The sequence below is a fragment of the Leptonychotes weddellii genome, chromosome 1, assembly GCF_054177405.1.
Source record: "Leptonychotes weddellii isolate Sample4059 chromosome 1, ASM5417740v2, whole genome shotgun sequence".
In the NCBI taxonomy this organism is placed as follows: domain Eukaryota; kingdom Metazoa; phylum Chordata; class Mammalia; order Carnivora; family Phocidae; genus Leptonychotes; species Leptonychotes weddellii.
The window spans coordinates 88,328,856-88,335,203 of NC_138369.1; the positions used below are offsets into that span (position 1 = coordinate 88,328,856).

General features: G+C 39.0%; 1 pseudogene; it reads right to left on the minus strand.

The window, feature by feature from the left end:
* Positions 1-680: 680 nt before the first annotated feature.
* LOC102731216 (tubulin alpha chain, testis-specific-like) lies at positions 681-2,340 on the minus strand (annotated as a pseudogene).
* Positions 2,341-6,348: the final 4,008 nt, after the last annotated feature.

Genomic DNA, 6,348 nt, shown 5'->3' on the forward strand with positions numbered 1-6,348 from the left:
TGTTTTCCAGATAACCTTTTTTTCCTCATGCATATGCTTCCTAAAATAAAAAAAAGTAAATTATTTTATTTTTTTATTTTTTTAAAGATTTTATTTATTTATCTGAGAGAGAGAATGAGATAGAGAGAGAGAGCATGAGAGGGGGGAGGGTCAGAGGGAGAAGCAGACTCCCCGCCGAGCAGGGAGCCTGATGCGGGACTCGATCCCAGGACTCCAGGATCATGACCTGAGCCGAAGGCAGTCGCTTAACCAACTGAGCCACCCAGGCGCCCAAAAGTAAATTATTTTAATTCTATTCTTTTTTTTTTTCCATTTAAGACTGGGAATACTTTATTCAAACTCATCAGAGAAATGGTCAGCTTGAGTCTATAACAAAGCATCATGTTTTTTTTTTTTCAGGTTTCTTTGTCTGTCTTTTTTCTTTTTTTTTTCTTTTTATTTAAATTCAGTTTAGTTAAGATATACTGTATTATTAGTTTCAGAGGTAGAGTTCAGTGATTCATCAGTTGCATACAACAGAGTTCATTACATCAAGTGCCCTCCTTAATAAAAATCACCCAATTACCCCATCCCCCCACCCACCTCCCCTTCAGCTGGGGAATGGGATAATTGGGTGATGTAACAAAGCATCATGTTTTAAAGCATAGGTCAGTAATTGTATATGACAGTATACATGCTACATACAAATTAGCTGACCAGAGCACAACTTTTCAATATTTACAACAGGATAAGCTTCCCTGTAAAAGCAGCACCTTTGTGACATTTTTTTTTTTTTTGGATGAGGTTTGATATTTTTGTTTTTATTTATTTTTTTATTATGTTCAATTAGCCAACATGTAGTACATCATTAGTTTTTGATGTAGTGTTCAACAATTCATTAGTTACAATAAAGAAGATGTGGTTCATATATACAATGGAATGTTACTCAGCCATCAGAAAGGACGAATACCTACAATTTGCACTGATGTGGATGGAACTGGAGAGGATTATACTAAGTGAAATAAGTCAAGCAGAGAAAGACAATTATCATATGGTTTCACTCATATGTGGAATATAAGGAATAGCACAGAGGACCACAGGAGGATGGAGGGAAAACTGAAGGGGGAGAAATCAGAGAGGGAGACAAACTTTTGTGACATTTTTAACTTTAGTGTTCCTTTCCTTCTTCAGCCTCTCCTTCAACAGAAACCACACCAGTCTCCTCATAATCCTTCCCAAGGGCAGCCACGTCCTCATAGGCCTTAGAATACTCTCCTTCCTCCATGCCCTCACCCACATACCAGTGAAGAAAGACATACTTGGCATACATCAGGTCAAATTTGTGGTCCAGGTGAGCCCGGGCCTCAGCAATGGCTGTGGTGCTGCTCAGCATGCACACAGCTCGCTGTACTTTGGCCAAGTCTCCGGGTACCATGCTGGAAGTCTGGCAATCAGTGCCAACTTTGAAGCCAGTGGGGCACCAGTCCACCAACCGGATGGTACACTTGGTCCTGATGTTGGCAATGGCAACATTGACATCTTTGGGAACCATATCACGATGGTACCACAGGCAGCAAGCCCTGTACTTACCATGGTGAAGGTCACATTTCACCATTGGTGGTCTGGCTCAAAGCACACATTGCTGATCTCTGCTACAGAAAGCTTCTCTGGTTCTCAGCAGAGATGACAGGAGCATATATGACTAGAGGAAAGTGGATATGGGGATAGAGCATCCGGTGGTCTGGAATTCTGTCAGATCAACATTCAGGGCTCCATCAATTCTTAGGGAAACAGTGATAGAGGACACAATTTGACCTATCAACCTATTCAGGTTAGTGTAGGTTAGGCGTTCAATATTAAGGTTTCTACGACAGATGTCATAGATGGCCTCATTGTCTACCATGAAGGCACAGTTTGAGTGCTCCAGGGTGGTGTGGAAACCTGGGGGGGGGGCGCTGGATAAATGGAGAGCTTCACCTTGGACTTCTTGCCATAATCAACAGAGAGAGGTGATGAGAAGGTCAGTGATCTCCTTCCAATGGTGTAGTGTCCCTGGGCATAGTTATTAGTAGAATCTTCCTTGCCTATGATGAGCTGCTCAGGGTGGAAAAGGCAGCAGTAGGTGCCATTGTGAACTTCATCAATGACTATGGGCTCCAGGTCTACAAATACTGCCCTGGGCACATGCTTGCCAGCACCCATCTCACTGAAGAAGGTGTTGAAGGAGTCATCTCCCCGCAGTGATCTTGTCACTTGGCATCTGACCATCGGGCTGGATGCCATGTTCCAGGCAACAGAGCTCTCAGCAGGCATTGCCAATCTGGACACCAGCGTGGCCAACATGGATGGACATGCATTCATGCATGGTTGCTGCTTTGTGGCTGCCGAGCAGATGGTGGAGAAGAAGAGGAGAGGTTGTTGCCTCTTACAGTGTGATTCTCAAGTGGTTGATATAAGAGAACCTCTTAATTCTATTCTTAAAATTCGGCTATTTTGTTTAGTCTGTGGATATAGAAATTCTCTTTCCTTGGCTGCTCTATCAATTATTTCATATGTGAATCAATGAAAATATAAGATTTAATAAGCACCTTCAAGGCATAGTTCTATGCATGTAAGGCAAAATCTCATAGATTGCAATGCAGTTGGGAAGATAAATTACTACATGTGTTCTGAATAGGGTAGTAGCTCAATACTAGTGACTGAAGGAAAAAAACCACAAAAAATAAGTGATATATAGCCAACTGTGTCTCATAAGCAGAAAAAAATAAAAACATACTAGAAGTTCTGCACAAGGACCATCCATCCATTCTGTGTTGATGTATTAGAGAGATTTTAATGAAGAATTAATAGGGATAAGGCAGAATGAAAAAGAGAATTCCCGGTATAGGGAGTATATAAATAAGTTCTTGGGAGAGTGTTTGGGCAGTAGATTATATAAAATGGATCAAATAAGTTGGAATAGAATAAAAATAAGACCGTCCAGAAGGCTTAAGCTCTAATAACAGAGACTTAAATATCCAAGTGAATAAAGATGGACTCTGGCCAATGCAAGATGAATAGCTGCTAAAAGATTTTTAGGAAGTATAAAGGGGAAAGAAAAATTTGAAATTATAAAAACTTCATTTAATAAAGATCAACCAGGAAGCCAGGTGCAAAAAAGAGAAAGAGTTCTGAGCTCCCATATAACTTAAACATTGATAATTTTGAGACATCTTTAAAAGCCCATCTCTCATCTTAAATAATATGTTTGCACTTCTTTGCAGACTTTTATACTGGTATTCCATAAACCATAAAGGAACAGAAGAATTCTGGCTCAATCACTTTTCTATTCCTAGGTCACAAAGCCAGTATTTAATTTGGACTAAATAGTGGCTTGGTCATTTCACAGCCAGTAAGGAAAAGCACAACAACATTTAGAATGGGACTTTTCCCGTTATAATCTTGGCTAAAGCCACATTGCTTATGCTATTGGTTGCTAATCCAAATGACACAATCCAAAGATAAGTACTACACACATCATAATGGGATTGATGAAAAGAAAGCCAAACTAACCCAGCGACTATTACTCACTTGAAAACTATATAGATTAAGGCTAAGGGTGTATCAATGAGGACCAGATTTCTTTAGGTGAAGGAATTTGTGAGAATAAAGATAACTGTCAGGATTTCCCTCTCCTCCTTGTAGATACCCTTAAAGTACGTTAGAAAGCTCTAAAAATCCTTGAAGAGATTAGGAGAAATTGGGGTCAAGGAGGAGAAATTAACTTCTTTTACTCCCTGATTGCATGTTCCTGAGCTTAGAAACCCAGGGTGTTCCTGCCAGGGTGGAGACTATTGACATTTTAGGAGAGCTTGACCTGTTGCCCCCTAGAGTTTTGGCAGCCAAGAAACTGCAACTTGACTCTCACATTGAAAGTTTTGAAGCTGGGAGGATACCTGGAGTACCCACCCCTACACGAATGAGGTAAAGAGAAGAGAAGTCATAGTAGAAGCAAGCTGAAATTCTACAATTTGATAAACAAGGGGGTTTACATTCCTTTGAGTCAAGTGGATATTGTGGAAAATAGCTAGGCTGAAGTACTATTGAAAGTATTGCCCCTCCCTCACCAATTAAAAAAAAAAAAAAAAGGATACTTGTCATAGTGAGGACCTAGTATGTAAACTGCCAGAGGCACTAGCTGAGAGTGAACTCAAAAGGTCAGCTCAGGATTGCCACATTTTTGCCAGAGAATATATAATAGTGGAGGTCACCATGGGGTGGGTAGAGAGGAGTGGTTCATAAAGAATCCAATAATATGCTTCATAAAAGTACAAGTGTTTGGATGTCTGCCATGACAGAGGGCAAAAACCAGCCAGTGTGAGCCAAGAAGGAATAGCCAATAATTCCACCTACTCAAAAGACCTTTTATCACCTCGAGGCCTTCTTCATTATGCTTTTGTTCTTGAAAGAATGAAGAGGATGAGGAGAAAGAGAGGAAGTGCAAAGTGAAGGCAGGGGTGGATTTACCTTAAAGCTAATGAAACTCAAACTTCAGAGCCCCTCATTTGCACAGATCTCCTTGGGATACCAGGGACCATATTTTGTATTATTAATTTGTCGTATTTTTTGTAAAGGGGGTGCCCCTCCCCAAATTGTAAATGCTTTAGTTTCCACAAAACCTAGATAAAATTAAGAGATAATGCATGTCCCTTTCCTTGATGCTACTTGCCTAGCCATATGTTAAACTAGATTGGGGGTAGTAGTTAAATGGAAGGAGAAATTGATGTTTTGATATGAGTTGGGCTGAAGTTTTTAATATCTGAAATTAAAACACCTCTAATATCTGAAAGTAACTGTAAACTCATGGGATAGGCTTGAGTTGCCATCAAAAGGCAAGGGAAGGGAGATCAGAAAGAAGGTTGAAAGGTTGTGGAGTAGAGGGAAAGATAAGCTGCTTCCTGGTGTACTTTAGCAAGTTTAACCCATTGAATATTTATATTTTGTTAAGAAAAGGAAATACGGACAGTTTTATGGTGAGATTTAAATGTAATTGGGAAAGAAGGGAACTGAACTCCTTCCTTCCCATTTGCATGTTTCATATTGGGACCAAATTTTTATCCTTAGAGCCCAGATTCTAGAGTGATTCAAGGGAAGATGGCTTACGTGCTATGTGTGTGTGCACACACACACACACATACACACATGCACACACACAAATATATATACATATATATTTAGAAAGAGAGAGAGAGTGCACATGTGGGCAGTAGGTGGGAGGGGAGGAACAGAGGGAGAGGGAGAGAGAAAATCTTAACCAGGTTCCACATTCAGTGAGGAGCCTGATGTGGGGCTAGATCTCACAACCCTGAGGACATAACCTGAGCCAAAATCAAGGGGCAGATGCTTAACTGCCTGAGCTACCCAGGCTCCCACACACACAAATATTTCTAACCAACATCTGTCTGGTAAATCTGTAGCAAATTTATGGGAAAATTACTCTAAAATTCCCAGCCTCATGCTGGTATCATGCCCAAGGAAATCATTAAAAAGGTGAGAATTTTATATTTTTGCCTCATGTTTACACTAATATAAATGAAATATTTGTACCTAGATGAATGACATATTTTGTTACCTCGGGAAAAAAATGCTCATTTTGCCTAAGAAACTTTTCTACTTCTATGTACAAATAGATATTGTTGACATGTTTATCATCTGACAATAAATAGCTTCCTTTAGTTTACAATAAATGGGAAGAGAAAAAATGTTCTCTAAGGAAAGGAAAACAAAGCAACAGATTGTTATACTAGTAGTAATAAAATTTAATATGTAAAGTGCAAAAAAAACTCTGAGCTAAAATTAAATCAGATAGTGAAACTTTGGATTTTGAGTATGTAGAGTATATTATTTCATATAGCTATAATATTGTTGTGTTCTTATTTATCAGAATATCCATGCACATATTATAATTTTCCTCCCTCTAGTTATAATCAGCTCATCCTTTATGTGAGATATGTCATTTTTTCTTCTTAGAACATTGTGCCCTCAAGTCACATTTGTTATACTTCTGGTCCCATCATAAACCCTTTGGAATACAGAGTGCTATTGATTTGAGTTTCCATTTGGATTTCTTCCAGAGCTATTGCTTTGACAGCAGCATATGAAATAACAAAATTGGCATGGGCTGGTTTAACTCCATGGCTAACTCTGTTGTTTTCTGTTGATGCTAAGTGTGTGGCATAGTTGAAAATGTAATCTACAATATCGTTCTTTTATGCAAGCAGATTACATTATATATAATTTAGCATTTATCTTTAGTTATATTCTGAGGCTTCATACATTTCAGTAAACATCTCTTTTATAGCTTTTGATAGATAATTGATAACAATAGAG